At 38.7% G+C, this 26,117-nt stretch overlaps 1 long non-coding RNA gene across 1 annotated transcript in view; it reads left to right on the forward strand.

The window, feature by feature from the left end:
* Positions 1-19,531: 19,531 nt before the first annotated feature.
* Positions 19,532-26,117, forward strand: part of LOC134496221 (uncharacterized) — a 63,857-nt gene continuing 57,271 nt past the window's right edge. Inside the window, exons 1-2 of the long non-coding RNA XR_010067880.1 lie at positions 19,532-19,734; positions 20,513-20,592. This is a non-coding gene — a long non-coding RNA (uncharacterized LOC134496221). The remainder of the gene's footprint in view (positions 19,735-20,512; positions 20,593-26,117) is intronic.

Below are 26,117 nucleotides of genomic sequence, written 5' to 3' on the forward strand. Positions count from 1 at the left end.
ACCCTTGTTTACTATTCTTCATGCTTCGACAAGTACTAGTGCTTTTGTTAACTGAGTAACCTCCTATCTCATGAACATGGACAGCTCCTACATCTGAATCTTGACTCCCCCTGCTTCATGGGGTATCTTGTACAGACCAACCCTCCACAAAAGATGAAACAACAGTCCTGGAAGTGGCCAGATGCCTGTCAACAAGAAAATCTTATGCAGGAAAAATGATCCCAGATTGCTGCACTCACCTTTTCTCTAGGTAGCAATCCAAGTCCTTATGGAATCAATACCATATTTCAATTCCTCTTCTCTTTAAAAGACAAGGCTTTTGCCTTATTTTTTCATTAAACTATAAGTAGTCTCAATTTTGGCACAGCACACTGTCCAGCCTTCTCCTATTCCTTAATGAAAAAGTTCCTAAAAAGATTGCCAAACTTTTCTAATACAGACAAAACTTCAACTCACAATAGAGTCTTCCAGTAATACTATCCAGCCTGCTCACAAAACACTGAAATAATTGGCAAGATTGATACATGTCTCTTACCTTTGAAAATTGTATTCTTGGTAGGAATTACATTAGCCAGAAGGGGAGACAAGCTATGTGCACTTGAGGTTGACCCACCCGTTTTTCAAGGCAGTGATTCTACAGTCAAATGTATTGTACTTTCTTACAAAGGTATTTGCAGAATTTTAAGAGGCCCAGTCCTTTATCCTTACAGTCATTTTTACTTTACACTTTCACATATAAGTGCATTCACTTGATATATGCAGGATTCTGAAATTCTGTATTAATCATATGAAACCAGATTGTTATTTTCATAGATCTGTTGTTTGTTATGCACTATCAAGAAAATGCATGCCTGTTTTTGTTCCAAGATGTGTTAACTGGGTTAACGAAATTATTAGATTATGCTACCAGTTGGCTCAGCTTTTTCTTCCAAATTCACTCCAGGAACAGCAATCTTTCCTTCAACAGCATTGTCCAAAGAGTGGCTGTTTGGGAAATCTGCAAGGCAGCCTCCTGTTATAATCAATCGATATTTATACAGAACTAGAGAATACATGCACTGGGGAATGCTTCCTTGGCCAAGTTGTTAACTTCTTTTTTCAATTAATAACATACCTGTCCATCACCAAATGGTACAGTAAGTTTACTATTTTCCTGTGTGTGTGATACATAGACACTATGAAGAATAACAGGTTGTTTACCTGTAACTATACCAACAATCTCCAACATTTATTCTGTATTTAGTGACATTTGAGTTGTTTTGTGCTGAAATATATCTGGGTATGGAAATCTAGAGTTATACATCATGTCTCAGATTTGGCTGTAAGTTATCAGCAATGTCAGTTTTAAGACTTCAGAGGTTAAAATATGCATTTATACCAAATACTGATTTTCAAATTCACATGTGAAGTTTGGGTTCCTCTTAAGATCAAAGGTACAAAAAAGTATCCCATTATAAGGTTTCTACATTTTAGCTGGTGGGGAAGAAATGCATCCATTTTGTTATTCCTGCATCTCTCAAAGATATACCGGACTTACCAAAATGCAGTCTACAATGGCAGAAAGCCATGGATACTGGATTGAATCTTGCCTAGCACTTTGTGAGGAGTGTTCCTTAAGGAGATGAGGCAGTATTTTTTTTTCAATTATTCCTTCCTCCTGTACCCCTTGCATTTCATAAAAATATGTTTTGGAGGATTGGGGGGAACTTTTGGAACCATGTGGGGGCTAGAATGAGGGTTTGCCGGGAAACAGGTAACTTTTTCCCCCTAGCAGCCTCTTTCCTCTAGTAGGAAACCTGTGCTTGATCCCAGTTTTCCCTGTCATTTGTGTAAGGGAAATACCCACTGCTGCAAATATAAGACCTGGTTTTAGAACGGAGTGCCACAGTGGACTCTATGCTGCTTCTAGCAACTACTCACTTTTAAAATAAGCAGTGTGAACTGCACACTGAGCAGGTGTTGTGACAAAGATCTGTAGCTGAATGATCAGATTTAATATATTTCATGTATGGATATAAATTACTGGTGGGCCACATTATCTGTGGTTTCATCATCTGTACTTTCATAGATCTGTGGTTTGGTACATACAGACTAGACTTTGCTATTCAGGGTAAAAGGTTTCAGGTATCACAATTTAGGACTTTGTTTGGAGGAGGACTTTTGGAGGGTTTTGTGTCTCTCTGTGTGTATGCATGTGCAAAACAGCAAGCAAGCATTTGTGCATTTGCAAAATACCTTTTTTAAAAGTCTTGTTGTCAATGGTTTTGATATCCGTGGTTATCAGGTCGGAAAAGAACCCCTGTGAATAAAAATGGCCACGATCAACGCAGGTGCACAGCTTATTAAATAAATGGAAATACAAAGGGTTTGGGGAATATATTTTAGAGGAACTCATCATTCTGCAAGCAAGAGGATAAATTGTTTGGGGCTTTTCAGAGTAAACTGAACGTTTCTTCCAGCAACTGTAAATCACTAGGATTTACAGCAGATTTATGAGGCAAATTGAAATGGCTACATGTGTTGTTGCTGAAAAGATTAGGGATTTTATGTGGAAGAAATGTAGGTATGAAAGACTTGTTCCTTTGAGCACCAATGTATTTTAATAAAACACTGTAATTTAATATTGAACAAATATGAGAAAGTGTAATTACAGGATCAATAATTTAAGTTACACAAGAGTAATAGACATCTCTCTGAAGTCAAGGGCAGCAATTTAGCTTATATGAACAATAATACAACCTCTTGAAGCAATTTTCCACAGAGTCTGATGAAACCATCTTGCAGAATCAGTCACCTATGTTACAGGGAAAACAATGTCCTGTGGAAAAAGCAGGAAACATTCCTGTGAAAATCTGCTTGCAGATCTCCATGATATAAGATTAATTCCATTATTTGGGATAGCATCTGAAGTTAGGAATTGCTTGGGATTATTTGACATTTACATTTTCACAACTATATACCTTGATCCTATACTTAATAAGGTATTTTAGCTTTCACTGCTTCTGCCAGCTAGAGATTTGAAACCCCAAACATACTTTTTCTATCAAAAATAGAAATGTGTAATTTAAGAAATTTCTTGTATATATTACCTGTGAAAATAAAGAATACTTTGTGAAATAAATTAAACATAATTATAAATAAACAACCATACATTATACGCCCAGATTCATCCTCTTTAGTTTGCACTGTAACAAATTACAACAAAATTGTAATTTCTACCTCTCCAAATATAGTTCTGTGGTATAGTCTTTTTTGTTTTGTTGAGCACTTCAAAAGCTAAACTGTTGTCATTTTATGAAAATTGAAAACAATCGTGCAAATAACTAAAATTGCAAAGGCAACAAAATGGAGGACATTGAGCACCTATTACAGAAACAATGCACTAGAAAAGCAAGCAAGCTTCAAAGGCAATTCCAACCTATTAAGTAATTTATGACTTGGCCTACTTTATAAATAATGTATGATTTGCTGTCACAATTAACTAAGAGCTATGCAATCTCTAAGACCTTTCAAATTACCTTTATGGATAAATAGGCAACACAAATTTGAAACTCCTTTCTACAGTTATTAGTTTACTCAGGAAACTCACAAATCGGAACGGAGAGTTTCTACTTTGTGGTTGTTCAACTGTTTCTTCCCAAAGGATTAAACCATTTATTACTTTTTATTTGAAGGAATACATTGGTTTACAGAAAAGACTGGTAGGATAAATAGCTGTTAAAAAAAAATAAAATTTACTTTTGTATGTTACCAAAGAAAAATAATTGAACAAGATAACGATGTCATAAATTAATGTTAGAGGTTTAAATGACCTGATAAAAAGAGGGTTATTTTTCAAAGTCATCTCAGATGTACTTTTTTCATGTAAAACTTCTGAAAAAGATATATTAGGATCTAAATCCAAATTGCTGGCACACAGAAATTGCTTCCGGTAATAAATAGCCAGTGTCTGCAATAAGTTGAATTGGATTGCTTTGTGAAAATAAATTAACTTCAAAGCAATTGAAACTACCAATATTGCCTTGTATTCAAGTTCTATGTGCCATACAACTCCATGTTTAATTGCTTCAACTTGGTATCATTTGTGGGCATCCTTAAAATTTCAAGTTCAAGATTTTTGAACTGTGAGCTTCAAAAATTAATTGGGGATGCACACTGAATTTTGCTTTAGCATTTAGGGAGAGAAAAAAAATGTGCAAACTGGGTTGCTACTGTATAAATGCTTTGCATAATGGGTCAATTAGTTTTTCACTGTTCTAAGGAACCATACACATTGCCTGCCAACAAATACCTACCAAAGGCACAGGCTTTTACTTTTATGTTTGATCTAGCTGAAGTTTGAGAAATGAATAACCAGAGCTTAACTGAATCTTTCAGTTAAGCCTTTTAAAAATTGTTTTCAATACTATGGCTCATACTTGATGGTGTATAATAATAAAGGAGAAGGAGGATGAAAACATATGAGAAATACCTTTCTTTCCACACTACACAACTACGACCATGTATGGACAACCAAATCAGGGTGTGCAGCTTTTAATAAATATTCCTTCACTATGTATTGATTTATTGATTTTTAAAATTTTATCACTGCCCATCTCCCCTGAAAAGAGGGACCCTGGGTGGTTTACAATAAAACTAACATTAAAACGGTGAACATACAAAAATGCAAATATAAATTGCCAATATAAATAGAAGATAAAAATAAATATAAAATCCAAGTGGCAATAAGATCTAATTCAGTGAGGAGGACTCTAAGGTGCCAGCCACCCCACAATCCTTTTGGGGAAAAATTCAATCACTGCTCATTTTATTTATTTATTTATTTATTTATTTATTTATCGATCAAATTTGTCACTGCCCATCTCCTCCAACTGGAGGGACTCTGGGTGGTTTACAATATACTTACAATAGCCAGGTCATATTATTTAAGATAATGAGTAACTCCTTAGGATGGATCTTATTCTCTCCAGCATACTAGCACTGTGTCACAAACCATGCTATAACCCTGGCATTGCAAGAGCCTCAGGCCAAAATTCTGTTTAATTTAACATTCTATTTCTAGTGATAATTAGGAAGATGTTGATAGATCAGCAACAAGGCAAGAAAGTGTTTCTCAAAAATGTGTTGCCTCCATTCAGTTAAAAGCATTTAGCTTTCATAGCTAATAGTCCTTGATGACACTTCATTAGAATCTAAATTCTAGACTCTAGAATTTAGTTAGAAGCTAAGTTAGTACCTAGAGCTTTAGGATTTAGATTTCTTGTTTATTCTGTTTATTCTCGAATAGTTCCTTTATCTATTCAAGGCAACTAGGAACACAGCAGGTGAAGCTTTAAATGACATGACAAAACAATCTTGGGGAGAAAATGTTTTAACCTTAGTGTACCATAGAAATAATTTCTGGATCATCTTCCATCTACTTCTCGTGTATAACAGATGAGAATGCATATATCAGATAAAAGAGAACAGTTGTTTGGTTAGATCTCTGGGGACACATGGAGTGTTTTAAATAAGAATGTATTGGAAGTGCACTTACATTAATGGAATCTTGGTTGAGGCTTCTATCACTCCCTCTGTTCTCCCCTCCTGTGAGCAAAAAAGATAATTTAAACACTGAAACGTGCTTTAAATGCAGGACAATCCTTTAAAACAAAGAACATTTTTGTCCTAGGAGGGACTTTCAAAACTTGATTGTCTGCTGTAACTTGTTAAACTCTTTCTCTCTGTTCACTTTTGAAGCACCATTTTTTGAAGCACTGATTTTTGCCTTTGACCTGGAATGAATAGTCCTTTTTGTTACAATTTCTGAATTACCAAAGTAATTCCAGATATGTTCCCACTGCTTCATAGCAGAGGGCTCTGTGTCAGCAATCACAGTTCCATTTCAGAAAAGCAAATGCAGTTCACTGCCAGAAATTGCACAAAGTGAGAAATGACAGTCCATTAAGGAAAAGTGTTTTTGGTATTATACAAATCATATTGAAAATGGACATTCCAGAAGCAGCAGAGATCAGGGTCCCAGAGATTAGATGGAAGGTTCATGATCCTTATATTCTGAGCCTTATTCTGGTTTGTCTGGGAATTAAGTATTCCCAGTAAAAAAAAAAAAAGGAATTTAAGATAAATAAATTTAAATAAAGCAAATAAGTGCTACTTGTGAAACCTTATTAAATCATCTGTTGCCCATCCTAAATATTTATCTTGTAGATGTTTACTGGTCTACAAAAAGCATAAGACACTTCTCCCCGAACAAAAGCCCAGTTTCAAAAACAATTGCAGCCAGTATCTAACATGCTAGCAACACTGGGTGCAAAACAGGATAGGCTTCCATCTCTTCTTTAACATGGAAAATAAAACTCAGTGTTTGGTGGGAATAAATGTGATAACTTTTGCATAAATGGAATGGTAATTTTATTTAAAGAAATAGGTATACAATTTAATAATTAATTGTTTTTAGGGCTTAGCATGCCAAAAATGCACTCTGGAAGTGTAGTCTGAGGAACTTACTAGACATGGCTTCACATCTGTTCAGGAAGGAAATCCAATTTCTCTTCACTACCTACAGCAGATCAATTGACGAGTTCAACTGAGTGCATAAAATATTCAGTGTCTGTGGCAGAAAGTGTCTCTGGCCAATGTGCCAGCTACAGTCCAAACACCTATGCACTCCATTTGTTCATCCCATTGCAAAGCCTGGCATTTTTTTTTTTTTTTGCTCCTTTGCTTCAGCAACAGATGGAAGTTAGGTATCTTACTAGATAAAGTACCTGCCATGCAGGCCTCCCTGTCCTGTCCTGTTCTTCCCTGCTACTGAAAAAGCCAGATAATGCCACTTTGCCAGCATGAAACTCTAACTAGACTTTTATCTAATGGAAACCAACTCCACCAGCATAGCTGATCTGGCAATATAGAGCTAACACTTTTATGGCTTCTCAACAGACTTGATTAATAATGGATTCTTCATTTGAAAGCATCCCATGGCATACACCTTGCCTGCTCCAATTCAATACCCACCAGTACATTTAGCAGGGTTCCATATAAATGGAAGCAAAGAAATACTTGTTGAGGGAAGGGTGGATTGCAAAACTGTTACTTTTTTGTCTTCTCCTTTTTATGAACAGCAGGACTATCTGCTGCTCTGGAAACTCTGGGGAAGAGTTAATTCAGTGAGTGATCATCTTACATGGGTACTCAGCTATTTGCTTAACTTAAGTTCAGCAACTACTGAATGATAGTGCTGTCTTCGTGTTCCTCCTCGGTTTCAGTGTAAATGAGAACATCATCTAAATAAACCAGGACCCCTTTAAACAAATGATCATGTAATACTTCATTTATCAATTGCATGAAGACTCCGGGCACCCCTGCCAACCCAAAAGGGAGGACTTTGTACTGAAATGAACCCAGTGGGCAATTAAAAGCGGTTTTCCACTCATCTCCAGCTCGTATGTGGATGCGGAAATAGGCTTCATGAAGATCGAGCTTGGAGAAAATCTTGCCCTTAGACAAATGAGCTAACATGTCCTTTATGAGCGGAAGAGGGCACTTGTTGCAAATTGAGATGGAATTTAACCCCCGATAGTCCATACAGAGTCGAAGCGTGCCATCTTTCTTTTCCCGGAATAGCACAGGGGCCCCAACTGGGGAATTTGCAGGTTCAATAAACCCCCTGGACAGATTTTTGTCAATAAAGTCCCGTAATGCCTCAAGCTCCTTCTGAGACATTGGATAAATTTTTGGCTTGGGCAATTGAGCGTTGGGAACCAACTCTATTGCACAGTCAGTTTTCCGATGGGGTGGTAGCTGATCTGCTTCCATTTCCCCAGAAACGTCTGCAAAGTCTTGGTATCGATTGGGCAAGCCTAAATGTGCCAAGCTAGGATGCGGCGTGGCGATTGCAGCCCTTCCAACCCCTGCACGTGAAGCTCTCTCCACTGTAGGAGCTTGGTAAAACCCACCTTTAAAAGTCACAGTTCTGTGTTCCCAGTTTATATATGGGCTTTGATAGGAAAAGCAGGGGATCCCCAGAATTACCAAGGGATTGACAACAGGTGCTACTATGAATTTTAAAGTCTCACGGTGGCTGCCCATTTGCATTGTGACAGTTCCAGTGAAATGGGTTGCTGCCCCCCCCCCCGCTGTTGAACCATCCAACTGTGTGAAGATCAAAGGCTGCTGGAGGGGGAAGCTAGGCAGGTCCAAAGCAGCAACCAGATCAGGGTGAATCAGACACCTGGAACACCCAAAGTCAACTAAAGCCCAGACTTCTGTAGACTTTGTGAGGGAGCCCAATTTCACTTTTACTGCTAAAGTGGGACAGTCAGCACTCACCATAGCATCCTCACACCCATCCTCCTCCACCTGCCCGCAGGTGCTCTTCATGGCAGGTGGCTGGCATTTCCCGCCAGCTCCTTAGAGTCATCTTCAGCCTCTCCCAGGAAGTAGAATACTTCCTCAGCGTCTGCTGCACCCTTGGCTGCTGTCATCCACCGCGAGGGGGGGGGGCGATTTGGCCGGCAGCTTGCCTGCTCGATCTCCAGCCTTGGCTTTTGGGCAATCAGCTGCTCAATGCCCTTCCTTTCCGCATCAGAGACACTGACCCCTCGCATAGCGCTGATCTCTCTCCTCTTCCCAGGCTCTATAGCCTGGCCGGGCAGCAGTTGCAGCACTTCGGGATCCCCTCATGGTGGCTGGTGGTTTTTCAGGTCGTCTGGTTTGCATGAAGGTATGCTGGGCGTGCTCAGCCTTGCCGGCCAGACAGATCTAGTCGTACAACAACTCTGGGTCGTCTCTACACAACGCCCACCATAGGATGTCCCAGTTGAGTCCCTCTTTAAACCGTTTCTATTAAGGTTGACTGAGACCAGTCGGGGATTTTCCCAGCTAAAGCCTTAAACTCCAGGGCGTAATCAGCTACAGACAGCTGGCCCTGGGTAAGATCCTTCAGTGCCTTCTTAGCTCTTGCCTTGGCCAGAGGATCCTCAAAATGCAGCTTTAATGCCCACATGAAGTCCTCGAAATACTCAAGTTCAGGGGAGTCAGCCTCACTTAATTGAACATATCAGTCAGCCGCTCGGCCCTTCAACTTGATGGCAATGGCAGTTATCTTAGCCTCTTCAGAAGGGAAGTATGCTCCAAACTGCCTCATGTAACTTTTAGCATTGTTTAGAAAGAAAGATAACTTTGTTGGATCCCCATCAAACTTGACAGAAAAGTCTCTCACCCCCACTCCTGTTGGAGCGGAATCAGTGGCTGCTTGAGTGGTTGGGCCCCATGTTGCAGTAGTTCTCCCTCTTCGGGGTGGGGACACTGGTGGTCGAGCTCTGCGGGGTGGAGATTCATCCCGGAGCTGTCTCCGGCCCTGCTCTGCCGGCGGTCTGGGTGGGAGGATGGGGGATGGTTGTGTGAAGCTGGGATCTCCTTCGTGCCTCCCCTGCCCCCCCAATGACAGAGACAGGTTTCTTAACATGTACTCCATCAATTCTATTTTGGCCTCCACCACTCTTAGCCTTTCAGGGGTTTGAGATTCCTTCCTCCCTCGTGTGTTAAGCTGTCTCTCTGTTGATATCGTGGTAGATTCTACATCTGGGGTCAGCGGGAACCAATACTTCCAGGACGCCTGGGACGTCCCTGGCTGGGGTTCTCCCATTTCATCCCAGGTGATCAACTCTGCGGGCAATTCGCTGGGTGCTGGTTGCTCTGGTTCTCCCCCATCATCAGATTCCTCCACCTCAGGGCTGGAACTCGAATCCTGCCAGAAATCTGAAGGTTCTGGGGTGAGGCTCAGTTCTCCGCTCTTGACCGTCGACTCGGGCATCAAGCTAGCTGGCTCCTCAAGTCCCCCGGTCGTGAGCTTGGACTCGGCCATCATTAACTATTTTCCCTCACAAGAAAAGAATCTTGGTAGGAACTAACAGTACAACTTTGGTGATTCTCAGCTTTATGTAATGAATGCCTATTCTAAAAGACTCTCAGACACATGAGCAGGAATTCAAAGATATCTGATTTATTAAAGAATAGTATGCAGGATCACAAAGAAAGCTGAGAATGATTAAAGCGCACCAAATGCAAACTAAAAACCCTCGGTGCAAAGGAGATCCCTCCCCCTGTAGAATCTTCCCAAGTTCACAATCCCAGGTGCTCCTAACGGCTTCTGATGGTCTGTGGGAAAAGACCTTGAGCAGAGCACATAACCCAAACACATTCCATTGTAATGAACATAGATACAGAGCATGGTACAAGGTTTCACAGCAACTCCCTCCCAAACAGAAATGCGCATCAGTGCCATGGCATGTGAAACGTTACGATGTACAGTGCACATTGAAACAGTGAACATGACAACAGCAGACTTACATGCATGTGGATGAAAACAAAGTATAGGCTCCTGTGATTTGCATTTTTTGAAGGCAATGGGAAGAATACAACATTTGGTATATAGGCCTTTGGGAATTATTTTAAGATCCAGTGGATTGTGGTGTGGCAGAACTCAAAGGGATCATATGCATTGCGCTTTGTCCCAGCTTCTTCCCATAGCAATAGCAAGCTTTTATCCAACAGTTGTCATCACATCAAGGGAGGCCAGGGCATGCCATAATGGAAAGTACCCAACTATTCTATAATTGATCACCAGAGGACTTAATTGTTTCTCAGGTGGATCTGAAGTTGACCTATGCTGAGTCGGGCCAAGTAAAATTTGACACGAAAAAGAAAGTTGGTAGATTTATGAGACTGAATGCTGCCTTCCATCTCATCTCTACCTTAACAATAAGCAAAACAAGAAAACATGTTGCTTCAGCCCATCATGATCTGAGTTTCCTGAGCTGTAGTCCACTTCATCTTTGAAGATAGCCAGCTTCCCATACATTATGTAGCTTTGCCCTTAGTTGTGTGAGAGGTCCACCATCACTGTAGTCCCAAACAGTATTTGGTGACTTCAAACATAATAAACTATTAAGTGGCTAGGGAGCTGAATACATTCTATGTATTGCAACCATCATTTTTAACCTGTGCACTGTCCGTCATTTTTCCAGGATGGATGTGATGTAAGCAATGATGAATTATTCCTGATGGGATAAGTTAATTTATTGTCTTGATAGAATTCAGTGCATTCAGATTATATATATAGTTTCATCCTTGCTGCTAAACATTGTTATTCACTGATGAGTTAGTTCCCAAACTGCTATCATGCAATCCAAAATAATTATTGTATTTTTATTATGCATGAATTATTTTTCTCCAGGTAAACATTTTTGTTATTATCTTTCTAATTTATCTTTAACATTATCTTTAAGAGACAAGCCATGTGTCATGATGAGTGTCTGAATTTCCTGATTATTAATACAATCTCTCTGATTTTCTGTAAAAGTGATCTAGATGTTTGAATCCAAGCCAAGAACTTTTCACAAGGTGCTTTTTTCATGTTATTTTTGGATTTCTCCATTAGCTGCAGCACTGAGAGCCAGTTTGGTCTAGTGGTTAAGGTGCTGGGCTAGAAACCAGGAGTCTGTGAATTCTAGACCCACCTTAGGCATGAAAGCCGGCTGGGTGACCTTGGACCAGTCACTCTCTCTCAGCCCAACTCACCTCACAGGGTTGCTGTTGTGCGGAAAATAGGAGAAGGAAGGAATTAGACAATTCCAGAAGAATCCTTGGGCTTTTGCTAACATTGAGTAATCTGTACTTTAAGATCACTTAGAGAGGACTCTTTGTGATTCCACTGATGGGAATGGCTCAAAGAATACAGATATGCAATACTGACTTCTTGATGGCAATGTTCAGATTCCTTCCATGGGGAAGTGCAGTTGGCTCCATGTTGTTGAATTTAAACAATAGGTAAAATTTTACTTAGCTATAGTAGCTTTGTTTGAGTGATATTCATAGAGTCTGGGTGAATCATGTTTGCATATGCAATTATACTTTTCTTACTGTAATTATCTCCAACAAGAAAGGCATTTCGAGAGAGTGAAATTGTTGGACTTACTTTCCTCATAAAGTTCCATACTTTTGTCAAGCTTTGTCTCATAATGTGTCCTTTTAGGTTTTTATCTTCTTGTGTATCCCTATACCCTTAAGTGTCTACGGAGCCCAGTATTGTCTCCTTCCAATATTGATGTTCTATTCTTTGGGGATTTAATCCACCCTGTTAATCATGAGCTGCTCTTGAAGAGTATTCAGAAGCTTCAGCTGGTCCAGAATTCATTGTGCATTACTGGGTGCACTGTGGTATGCCCACATAATACCACTGCTATGTGAGCTGAACTTGCTTCCAGTAGGCTTCTGGGTACAATTCAAGGAGCTGGTTGTCATCTTTAAAGCATGGGGCCAGGTTACTTGTGGGACTGCCTATCCCTGATTGTTTCTCTCATCAGATCTGGGAGGGTGGACATGCTTCAGGCCCCTTTGGTGAAGTGTGTCACCTGGTGGGGCTTAGGAAGCCTGCCTTCTCTGTTATGGCACCTGCCTTATGGAGTAGCCTCCTCATGAAGATATGGATGCCTTGACCCTCTAGCCTTCAAGAAGGCTAAGACAATCTGTTTTTTTCCCAAAGGTACTGAGGCCAGGATGTGAATGGAACTCTGGTGTAGCTGTGTGTCATGTTGGAGTACTGTGGAGCCTTGACTTGGCTTTTTAAAAAATTCTTTTGATTGCCTTTTAAATGTATTTATTCACTGCCTAACTTCCACTGGTTGGATGGGCAAGCACATACATTTGTTGAATGAATGAATGAATGAATGAATGAATGAATGAATATGATCTTGAGGCAACAGATTGTACACATTTGATTTACCTTGACCACAATGCCTAATACATAATCAAGATTGGACTGCACTGTCTACCCACCCCACCCCTTTCCGGGTATTAGTTCTGTGATTCTTCTGTAAACCAAGGTGAAATTTTACTCCAGCCATGAACTTACTTGATAGCCTTGGGAAAACTACAGCTATAGTACTTTCATCAGAGCAGTATGTCATGGATTCCTTATTTGTGCATACACTCAGTGACAGCATGCCTTGACCTCTTTTTATAAGAGGGTGCTGACATTTATTTATTTGGTTATTTATTTATAAAACATATATGACCATATATCTAATACACCATAGTCCTAGGCAGCTCACAACAGTGGCCAGTAAACACAGAAGGATAGCCAACGATCAAGCACCTTACAAAATGGAAAAAACAAAACAACACCATCCATTGTAGTTCTACATATGCTTAATGCACCCTCCCCTCTCCTCCTGTTCAAAAGACAAATCAGCAGTTTTGAAGCTAGGATATAACTATACCCATAGGTACCTACATGGAATCTACTTCCAATTGTATTTTTAAAAATTCAAGCACACATGTCTTATGGCTTTAATCTTATCAACGCTTCCTTAAACATAACCATTTGTAAACTATATGAGAATACTTTGGAGTAAATATTTATAGATTTTGTCTATAAAATCCCCTATACTCATACTTGGAAAATATTGCATTGTATTCAGTGGGACTGAATTCCCTGGAAGTATGAGACCAGGCACTGATCACGTGACTGGCTGAGATTGCTTCCCTCATGCAGATATTTGTGAAAGGAAAGAACATATATATTGGACTTAAGTTACGGCTACCATATTCACGCTGCAAAAATCCAGACTACAATTGGGTGGCATCAAAGAGATGCAGAAAACTCTAACCATTTCCTGCCATCTGGTGGCTGTCTGGATTTTTGCAGCACATAAATGGTAGCTCTACCCAATGAAAGCAGACAGTATATAATGCATCAACTTTTCTTTATGCCATTTTACAGTTAGCATTCATTCTGTAACAGCAACTACATCCATATCAGATCATGTCTGAGGTTAAAACCTCCTTCACTAACAGTTGCTACATCCAGTTGACAGAACTACACATTAGTGAGAAGTGAAAGCCAAATAACTAGTTGTACTCCTTTGAGCACAGTGTCAGGGAATGATTATTTAACTTTTCTTGGCTCCATTTTAGAATTACTTCCCTGAGGCAGCTGGTTGATAGCATTAGATAATGCAGTTTGCATCACATGCTATTCAATAAATTCCCTGCTGACAGATAATGGTTTACATGAATTTACTTTACAGGAAGAAACATTTAAGTAATCTCTTGAGCTGGATACAGTTGGAAGATCCACTGCAAAATATCCTAGTTTGAACACAAAAAATGCCCATGTTCACACAACATTCTAAGTCATAACATGGTTTGCTTCTTTTTTATTCTTTATTTTTGACAGAGTAATGTGCTAACATAAGACTGTGGTTTGTGAACCCAAGTTTGATAGCTGAATATAATGCTGTAAACACAACCCTGTGGTTTATTCAATAAATCTGGGATAGGCAAAGCATGTTTTAGCACAGTGTATATTGTGATCATTTGGGAGAATTAAAACTTCACTAGGCATTGTAGGATCTACATGAGAGGGGATCAACATGTTACCTGGCCTATTCCTTTTCTTGTATTTTGTTTGTCCTATGCACATAGATATATTTTACAATGGAAAAGCTCATTTTAAAATTACTTGGAGAGGTGGTATCACTCCCTATCCATGGAGAGGGATATTGACAAACCTATATGTTTCTACTGCAGGAAGACAGCTTTGAAAATCAGAACACTGTGGAGAACAGGCTTGCATCAAAATGGATACACTAAATACCAGAAGACTGATCTTAACAACATGCAAATAATCTTGCTTATTTCTTCTGGCAATTAATAACATAAAGTCAATCCAAAAGCTCTTGTGGGATTGATGAAAATATCTGTGTACATACAGCTGTGTTTTAGGATTGTACTCCAGTTCTGGGTAAAACTGAAGGCAGTCTGGGACAATTCAGAATGTACTTTTACGTATTTGAAGTATGGCAAGACACCCAATTCTGATTCTAAATCCTATTTAAAGCTCAGATCCTGAACTATTGTTCTGGAGTCACATCATACTGCAAATGATAGCACTGTGCAGCTGCCTCCCAGAAGCGGAAATACACACACACACACACACATACACAGTGCTTGCCTAAAATGCCAGGTGTGGAAGATAGGAAGAAACTGAATTCAGTGATCAACAGACCTGACCTCAAATCAGAATGACCCTTGCAATCAATCACCATTGGTTGCCCCAGTCATAGCATCTTGATGGGATGAAATCATCGTATATGGATTCCACAGTTTAGAAAGAATATAGGTTAGGTTAGAAAGGGTAGAAAGAATATAGAAGTGGAGGATGAGGGCAGGTTGCAAAATCTGAGCACAAACAATTATTGGAAGTTGGGGACTTCCAAAAACAAACATACAGTATTACGCATGTACAATATATAACTCATGTAACTCTCTGTCAAAGGGTTAGAATCTGAGCTGGGGGAGAATGAAAGGTCAAGAAAAGTTGGGACAATAGGAGTGGAATGTCTGCTTCTTGTTTTGACTAGGACCAGCCCATTCCTATTGCTAAATGAGCAGAGCAGAAGAGGCTGCATGGTCCTTTTTCTAAAAAAACAAAACAAAAAACCTTTAGCAGAGAATGAGATACCTGACTGTTCTGATTACTAGGAAATTCCTCCAAGATTAAATCTTGTGTGAGGAAGTAGTCTGTTGGCTATAAGCAATATCCAATCCTCTATGTTCAGCTTGTGCACTCTGTGCCAGAGCATTGCCCTCCATTTAGAAGTAAAATTGCTTCTATTTTGTCCATGAACATTATAATTGCTCATACAAGTTACTTTTTCTGTGAGTTTTTTTTAAAGCTGCGTAAGTCAAACCCATTAGCTCCAAGCATCTAATTCTACTCTTATGAGCAAGTAACTCATGAACTTTCCTGAACTAAACTGTGCTGAGTTCCAGGAACAGCAATCCAACTCTGGATTGATTTGTTCTAAGATCCATTTATTTCTTTTCTCAGCTATTCATGTATTCTCAGGAGTCTTCTCCAATGCCAAAGTTCAAAAGCATGAATACACTTTCTATCCTGCGATGGATGGATGGATGGATGGATGTAGATGATAGAATAAGAATTTTTAAAGAAGTCAGCTGCTAAAGAGAGCTTTGAAGGAACCAAGGCAGCTATCTGCAAGCATACTGGTACTCAAAATCATCACATTATCTACACATGATTTAAAGTATTGTATGATTTGATTTAATTTAATTCAGTGTTTTCTTTTGAAAGATAAATGATTCATTTTCAATCTTTTCTCCTAATACTTGGATCATTTTGCATCACTGTTTCTCAGTGAATGCAAAGTGTTTGTATGGATATTAACATTTATCTGTAGACCAATGCCTTAAGGACATAAAACAGTAAAAATCTGAACAAATACATGTTCTGTTTGCAGAAAGCAGAACAAATTAGATAAAGCTCCTCACAGTCTCTATTGTATTAAGTAATGATAGAATCCTGATGGAATCATTTTTTACTGGACTGGGTTTCTTGGTGAAGTTAGTGTAATCAAGTTACCTTGGCATCTTTTCCCCTTACACTCATAGTTTCCTACCAGGTGAAAAAAACAATCAATTGCCCTCCATTACACATTTCTGAGGTTGGGGGACCCATGACGCTCCCTCCAGCTTCATCTTATGTCCCTCCTATGCCTTACCTGCAACTCCGCTGGATTTTTGGGGTGGGGTGGGAAGCATAGATTCATAGGGCTATGAAATAAAGGACATCCCTCCACATATATAAAATCTCCTGAATAGAGGGAGGGAGTTTGCATGGAGTTTGGCAGAGCTTCTTCATTGTGTTCCCCTCATGTGGCCCAACCTATGCCAAAAAACAATAACCTATGTCAAAAAACAGTAACAATAACCCAGCTGATAGGTCTTCTCTGTGGAAGCCAGGAAACTAGTCTTTCTTGTAGCCCAAGCCAAAATGGATGCGCCCAGTGACTAGACAAAGAGGAGCCACAGTTGCAGTAGGCTTAAGAGGCCCAGAGGAACTAGGTAAATCTCCATCCCTGTGAGCTTCATTGCTTGCCTTGCCACCAAGGTGTTATAGATTGTTCACATAGCAATATTCTGTTGGGAAAAGAAGGAAAACTCTACTTTAATAATGGAACAACTAAAAATGACTTCAGGCTACCATTGGAGTAGGCTCAGAATGAGACAAGCAATGTCATCAGCACATGTACCTTAATAATTAGCAAGGCATTTTTATACCACAAGTGGGACATGAGAATGAACCTTAAATGTAGTGTTGAACTTCACAAAATACTGTGAACAAAGTGCATCAAAATGGATTCAATGTGAGTTTATATAATAACCCATTCATTGATTCATTCTGCTACTTTTGATAACATTGGATTAGTCATGCTTTGGATCAATCAAATCAGTGGAGTTTAAGCTGGTCATTACTATTACTGATTTCAATAAATATACTCTAAGTCAGAGTTCACACTTAGTATTTTAACAAGCTGAAATTTGAATAACAAATAAGTGAAAAGTGAAAATTAAATCTCTATCAAGCTAAAAATGCTTTAAAGAGTCACTGAAACCTGAAACATTCATGACTTCATTTTTCATGCTTCATTTTTTAATCAAAATTTGCATGTTTTATGGAAAACAGTATTTTGTTGAAAAATTAACTAAATCACATTAATGTTGAAAGTGTGCTTTACATTTAAATCAAATCCCATCCTACCTGTATGATTTGTGAATGCTCTAAGCAACTAGGAAGTCCAGCTGCTAGCTTATAAAGCTTGGAAGACATACTGGGGCTGTCTTCCACTTTTAATCTTCTCATGTTGTTCCCATGGGATGAGTTTTCCATGATACAGGGACAGGATACTGAGGATGCCTCATGTTTCTCCGTTGTATTTCTAGTGGTATGGCTACTCTGTTCCTTCTCTTCTCCTCAGCCTTGTTCTAGTTGTACAAAGAAACAGAGTTGGAGAGTAGTTTCTGCTGTTTTCAAATCTTGCCAAAAATAAAGGAAGAGTTTCACCTGTTTCTTTTTTCCTTTTCCTTTTCCTACAATAAATCTATGACTGTTTTGAATTATAGCTTGTCTGACCTGAAAGTCCAAAGAAGAGCAGAAGGGTCCTTCCTTCCCCACAAAAAAACCTATTTCCTATCATTTATTCTCTCTCCCAAGCCCCAATTCTTTTTGCATACAATAGTAAAGACCCACATAAAAACTTGGCTAAATTATTTTTTTTTTCCTCTCTCTCTCTCCTTTACATAAAAACATAGGCAACACTGATGGAACCTAGCACATGCTCAGCTCTGCTAATCCCTTCCCACAAATGCATTGGGAAGGAAGTGGGGATGATGGGGTAAAGTCATTTTTCTACCACATGGCTAGACAGATGAGAAACACCATGTCCTTTATAATACAGCAAATAAGTTGCTATTTTGCTTATACCTCAAGCAGAAGACCAGTGATTCAGAAGTGCTGAGACCTGCCTGTTTGGAAACACCCCAACCTAGAGAACTTCTGCAATCAGACTGAATAAAAGCTTAGACTGCCTCTCCCTTTATATATCACCTGTCGGTCTACCCAGCCATGGTGATGCTGGGATGGAGCCTGGGGAGAACTTACAGATCTAGGTATTTCTACAAGACTGAACCATTTGAATGACTGCTTCTTTTGTAAAACATGCAGTACAGTATAGGACAAGAGATACTCTACAAAGGGCGAGAGTATAAATTGGCTGTGTTGAATCTGCTTTGTTTGGGCTCTTCAGCACCTCGATAAACCAATAACTATTCCATCAGACTGCAGCAGCTGCAGAAGAAGAAACAGGAAGGAAAGCTAGACCACTGTATGAATTGGCTCTTCTCTGAATCATTTTAATTTTAGCTAGTATAGAAACAATTTAATTTTAATAATTAGTCCCTGAGTTTTGGGTTTTGCCTTCCTCTTCCATTTTCTTTGATATTGTTAGGTTATTGAGTACATAATCCTGTGGGCAGAAATTGTTCTGTTTTGTTGATCATATGCAAGCAGCTCTGGGAAGAGTAGAGTAAAAACTGCTGTAAATAAATGAATAATTAGTGAACACCAGTCTTTTCGAAGGTAGAATGTGCACAGAATTAATTGAGCATCCAATATAACAGCCTAGATTTAGGAACAAAGTGACACATGCTTTTACTATAAAAGGGATTTAAGAAGCAAGTAAAGAAATTCTGGTCAATTGCAGGACTAGTTTTGCACAAAAGAATCCAACAGATATGTTAATGCTCCATCCCTGGAAAGACAGAACAGGGAGTGGATGTCAAGCACCCTTCAATCTACTATAGAGGCTGGTAGGCAATATTAATTTTTAAAGGCAGCCACTACTGTATTTATGACTATGGAGGAAATATTCATAAATATCTTACGTTTTTACGGCTATTTCACGAACTGATTGCTTCACTGTAATTTTCCCCCAGACAGATATAACTAGAGTGTTAGTTTTTTTTTCTATAATAGAAATAACAGAATAAAGGAAAGGATGTATAAAGCTAAGAAAGATTTGTTTCATTTGAAGCCAACAGTAAAAAAACAGTTCAGTAGAAGGTATTTGGTTTAAATTATATTACTTGTAATTCAGTTGGGAGGGGATAGGGCAGCAACTGTATGACAATCCAATGATTGTGAAATCTGTCATACTGCTCATTTCTTTCTTTTTTCCTCATGCACTCTAAAAATAGACATCTTTGTGCAACAGACCCTTTCAAAGAATGTATTCTAAAAGCAATAATTTTTTTGCTGCTGTTTTTTGTTTCCAAGGTTTGATTGATTTCTATTGGGGAAAAAATCTACTTGTAAGTATCCTGTCAATAATTAAATCCACTGAACAATTGCCAAGCACTTTTGTTTACTTTTCCAATCAATATGGCTCAGATCTGTGTATAGAAATCAGTTTCCAGTGGGTATGTAAGGCTGGTACTGACTTTTACAGGAATGACAATGGAGAGTATATAATTTCATTTGAACAACTTTATGCACTGCAAGTGATCCCTTTAATACTGATAGGTTATCTTAAAGAATGGCAGAAGCAATGCTGTAGCTGGAAATATACATACATACATACACACATATATGAGGGACGCGGTGGCACTGTGGGTTAAACCGCTGAGCTGCTGAGCTTGCTGATCAGAAGATCGGCAGTTCGAATCCGCGTGACAGGGTGAGCTCCCGTTGCTCCTGCCAACCTAGCAGTTCGAAAACATGCGAATGTGAGTAGATTAATAGGTACCACTTCGGTGGGCAGGTAACAGCGTTCCATTTAGTCATGCCGGCCATATGACCACGGAAGTGTCTATGGACAAACGCTGGCTCTTCAGCTTTGAAACGGAGATGAGCACCGGCCCCTAGAGTCAGACACGACTGGACTTAATGTCAAGGGAAACCTTTACCTTTACCTTTATACACACACACACACACACACACACACAGTGTGTGTGTGTGTGTATGTGTGTATGTATGTATGTGTGTATATATATATATATATATGTATGTATGTATGTATGTATGTATGTATTCCTAAGAGCATTCAGTGAATAAAAAATATAGGGAAACTAATGATAAAGTATTTTGCAGATCAAGTTCCATGAATTCCAGTGGAATTTACTCCCAGAAAAACAGGTTTAAGACCCCAGCCCTCTTTGTATGATTTCTTTGTATGTAGTCTTATTCTTATTCTTATTTTGTAAGATTTTGTACTCTTTCTCTCCTTGGAATTTGAAGGCCTTTTTCTGTACTATACTTAGCATTTTAACCAAACAACAGCACTCACACTGCTACAACTAATTTGGCAGATGTTTAGTTCTAACATAAAATGTCTAGTAAAATATGTCTTATGAAAATAAGAAGACTGTGTTTCAAACTCTCTTCCAATAATAATGAGTCGGAGGTTCATTTATACTAAATGTCTTGATTAGCTAACAACTCCCACATACAGCCTCCTGTTCTAACTGCTTGTTGAATAAAACAAACTACTTCCAGGGCCAAAGGCTGTACTTCCCAGCAGAGGGTGTGCTTCCTCAATCTCAGTCCTTCCTCTGTGTTACCAACTTTGTCCTCCTGACTCTACCACCTAGTTCCATCTATTGATACAGATTGCAGCCATATTGATGGTTATATCAGGCAACACGTTTCTCATTATCCATTTTTGGAAAACAAAACTAAGGGCTATGACTGCATTTGTGTTCTTAGAAAATATAATGTGGTAGGTAAATTCAGCAGGGATTTTATGTACTTCAATAAAATATGACAATCTGTAGAACTAGTAGAACTAATGATGGGGAGAGCTGGTCAGCTCTGAAATACAATAGATGGCAAAATCTATCATATGGGGTTATTGTGACAATGGGAAGGCCTCATGTCCCAAAGAAGAATGGTGAGATAAAAATGTCATTGGCTTGTGTGGCCAAACAGTTAAGCATATAATCTGAAATACTATATTTAATTTTGAATGTTATATTTGAAGACTGCAGGCAAACACATCCAGACTAGCATGGCAAGTATCTCAAATTCTTCTAGTCTGAAGACAAATTACTAAAAGAGCTGAATAGGTTTAGCTGGAGAAGGGAAGATATTATAGTGATTATATAGAAGATGGAGTATACATTCTTTGTTGCCCTAAGGTACATTAGAGCCAGGGGGTAATAGTATGGGAAATTATTTTGGATAAGCTTATAGAGAAGTGCCTGTATTCTTCAACACTGGACATGTCCTGGAACAGTCTGAGTTTTCCTTTGTGGGAATTTCACATCTTGGAATGTTAGTGTGAGTTTTCCTTCCAAAATCAGTTTTCATGGATAGAGAAAATTGTAGGAGAAGGACCCACAACTATGCACTGACTATTCAAGAAGACAGCATCATGAGGGTATCAGGTTGATAAAGCCTTCTGAACCTATAAGGAAACATATGTCTAAAACAAATCTAAATATTTTGTGTGAAAAGAAAAAAAATACTGCATTATTGAAATGGAATTAAGACAGGAAGAGACTGAAAATAATACAGCTGAATTTGCATTCTGTAAGATAACAGGTATTTGAGGTTCCAGCTCCCTCTCACTAGAGATTTGAAGCAGAGTAGTCTCTGAGAATGTCTAAGCTGTGCCTCTGTAATGTTTCGTTAATGTTTCGTTAAGTTTAGTTAACCTCCTTGTGGAAGGACTCAGACATTACAAAACAGGATAACATTTGCTTACAAAGGAAAATAAGTTTAGTTTAGAGAAATGGTTCAGTATTATAACAATGTAAATGAGTAAGAGAAATTACGACTGTGTCTAACTTTGTTAGAGCTTCTTCATTTCATTCTTAGTTTCTCATTGTGGGCAAAATTGAACAATTTCAATGCTATTTTCTTAATTTCTCATAATTTAGAATGAGTTACATGCTTAACACATGCTATGAAAGTTTGTGCTTGCAAAGCTTAGAAATAAAATAGTTACATAAAATCCTGTGAACTAAATACGGCCATCCAAGTTTCTTAGCTTTCCCTCACAAGGTCAGCCAAGTGTCAAGATTTTCAGGGGAAACACGTTTAAATGTCAAATTCTTTTAAACAAGGTTAAGTACAAGGGTACATTTTCTTTAAACAGTGCGACTCTATTTAATGCAGAACATACAGACAGCAAATTATTTCTTATTATCTATTTCTGAAATCACTTGGGTATTTTTTTCTGAATTATATTTCCCCTTTGTAATATGTTTCACTTTGACAAGTTCAAATAACTACAGTAACTTGCAGTCTAAATCAAGTAAAATAGCAACTTTGGTCTAAATCAGGGGTCCCCAACCCCCGGGCCGCGGACCAGTACTGGTCCTGGCCCGTTAGGAACTGGGCCGCACAGCAGGAGGTGAGTGGTGGGCGAGTGAGCGAATTTACAGCCTGAGTATTTACAGCCACTCCCTATCGCTTGCATTACCACCTGAGCTCTGCCTCCTGTCAGAGAAAGCAAGCCCATTGGCTGCTATCTCCAAACGGCATGAAGAAAAAAAAAAAGGTTGGGAAAAAGAGGAAGTGCTTGAATCATCCCAAAACCACCACCACCACCCCGGTGGAAGAATTGACTTCCACGAAACCGGACCGTGGTGCCAAAAATGTTGGGAACCGCTGGTCTAAATAAGGAGTGAATAAGAATTCTACTGAAATTAGAATCCCATAATGACATCTCAGTGGGCTTTACCTAAAGATGTTTTTTGGCATGAGGTCTGGTGCAATGCTAGGCAGATAGATCATCAGAAAGCAATCTTTTCTCTTGCTTTTTTCTTTTGCTTTCTCTCTGTTTGAAGATGATGGTAGCAAATGGAAACAATAGCACGTTTCAATTTTCAATATTTGGACAAGATGACCAGCTTTCTCTCCCTATTATGTAAGGCTTTGGAAGAATTAAAGCAGACTTTTAATCAGATAAACATGTCTTTTGAAAATGATACTAAAGGTGAAGTACATGAGCATGGAATATAAGGTTGAGGATGAAGCACACAAAATTTCAGAACTGGAGGCTGATGTCAGTTGTTAGTTCAGCATATGTACACTATCAGCACTGCTGTTCCTGCTTCCTCTTTGTCTGTCTATGCGAACTTAGAGACAAAAAATATCCATCAGCATATGGCACACAAATTATTTGAAACTGTGAAAGAAAAGTATGCAAACTTCCAGATCATGGAAATAGTCTGTATAAGTCGACCTCTATATTGCAGTCATTTTTCCAAAACGTACATGGGAATGAAGGAAACTCATGTACTTGGAGCAGAGCCTTCAAGCATAGGACACTTTCATGCTCATGCCATTGTGTTCCTGTTCCTGTTAATATTGGATAAAACAGAAGTGTCTATTTTGCCCATCTGTTTCCAGGATCCTAAGTAAACACCTTGAACATTCTGACATGTCTCTCTGGGTTTACTTGGCTAACTATCATAATCCATTCAGAACTTCTTACAAAATATAATAACCAGACAGACCCTGAATTACCAGTTCCAGAATTTCTAAACAAACTTGCAGGAATAGCATGTTAGAGCATTGAAATAACATCAGTTTATAAGCGTTTGACCTGCAATAAAAATAATACTATTTGTGAGCTTTATGAGATAATAATTTTGTTCCCTGTTGGGACAACTTTCTTTGCTTCTAGCTTTGTAGTTTATCTACTAACTCTGTTATTGCCTCATAAAATAGTTTGACAACTTAGGCAGTGTGGCTTCCATCACGTCATACAGCCTGAAAAAGTTAGCAAAACCAGATTTATGTTCCAAAATGGCAATGATTTAAACTGAATTCTGAAGCTGTATTTTTACAAGTTTAAGTTTTACTACTGGGAATACAGCTGGGCTGAAAGGAAGCATGGTTTACAATGGCCATGGAATAAAGTGATTGAATCTCTGTGGTTGCATGGACTATACCACTTCAGGGATACTTCGTAGTGATGTACAGAGTATTTAAAAGCATGTATCTGCAGTCTGGAGAGCTACAGTCTATGGGAATCATGGGAACAGAAGTCTGACACCAGCCTGAAATTAAAATGTATTCACATTTTTCACAAATGTGTTGTTTTAAATAATGGCCAACACGTTTTTCTATTTTCAGTGAGTTGATCACTGTACATTAAAATAAAAATAATAATTAAAATGTTCACAACTTTGTCAAAATCCACCCTAAATCTCTTCCTCCATTATGATGTCTATGAGCTCATCTCAGCGGCTGAAATGGACATGGGGCAAGAGAGAGAGAGAAGGAGGGAGGGAAGTTTCTGCTTTGTGCTAGTGTACTAGCTTAGGGGGGAGCAGATGGAAAGGGTGGACATATTGGATTTATTTGATTGACAAATCTGCTATCACATCAGAGTAGCTCTTCAAACAGACCTTTGGTTGCTTGAATCCTTGCATCTTGCATCTCATTCTTTGCTTCTCTCTCTAACTTTCCATAGCCTGCGCTAATCCTTTCTTGAAGGTGATGATTATTTTCTGCCACCTCTGCCACCATTCCTCTTTTTGCACCCTTCATCCAGCCTATAATTTGCCATAGGTGTTTCTCACTAAGGGGATAATGCTTTTGCAGTCTCACTGAAGTTGTGTCTCAAAACAACAAGAAAAAAATTATGGACACTTTTTAAAAATATAAAATCAAAAAGTAAAGAGTGCAGCTTGAAAATCCCTGCACAGTTACCATGGAATGTGGTACACTTCATCCTTTGGTAGTGATGTAGCTGTCCTGGAAATTTTGTTCCAGTCTGATGAAAAGCAAAAACATTATGATCCTTTAAAAATGGAGTTTGTAAGCACGTAGCTCAAAAGCTCCTACACTAATGTCTAATGAGATGTGCCTTCTCACCTATATGTTCTAACTTCCCTGCAAAGTTCATTCTATTCTGACACACAGCAAAAATGTTCTAGCCATTTATTTCTGTTCTCCCATGCTAGAGAATGGGAAAACAAATGTCTGAGCTTCTTAAATAATGTTCAAAAATTGGAATGAATTGGGCAAGCTACCCTAGGATCAACACAAGATGAGTTATTCTCCACTTGCTGAGCAGTGGGTCAGACAGCCCTTGCACAACCCTAACAAAACTTTTGTATTGTTTAGGCCTGGTGGACCTAATGGACTTTGCACTATGATGTGCTGGTTTTTATCTTCACAAAATCCTAATCCTCATAATGCCTGTTATGTTATTATTCACATTTTGTGCCAAGTTTTAAAACTTCTGAAAAAAGTTATTGAACACTTACTGGATTCTTGTGATATGGTATTATTGGGGTGCCTGGACTATTTTGATAATTCCTATGACATGTAAATCATATAAAATGTGTTTTATTAAATATAAATAGTAAATGAACATTCTAACATGCTATTTGGCAACCACTGAGTAGAGAGTACAGGTCTTATCAATTTTTTTCAGAGTACATTTTTGGCAGGATTAAATCATTCTTTGTTCACTTTACTGAGCTGGCCAATGATTTCTGGGTCATTGGGCTTTAGAAATGAACTTGCATACATCAGACTGTTTATTTTTATCTTGTTAAAATGTGGAGGAAACAGTTAAGACATCCTTTTGAGATGTTTTTGTTAGACTGAAGGATACTTTATTTACAAATGTTTTATATGGGAAAAGGAAGTTCAGGAGGATATCAAATGATCCACACATAAATTTGGGGCTTTAAAGTCAGCTGGGGCCAATGCTTTGCAAAATCCTGACAAC

The sequence above is a fragment of the Candoia aspera genome, chromosome 4 (genome assembly GCF_035149785.1).
Source record: "Candoia aspera isolate rCanAsp1 chromosome 4, rCanAsp1.hap2, whole genome shotgun sequence".
NCBI lineage: Eukaryota > Metazoa > Chordata > Lepidosauria > Squamata > Boidae > Candoia > Candoia aspera.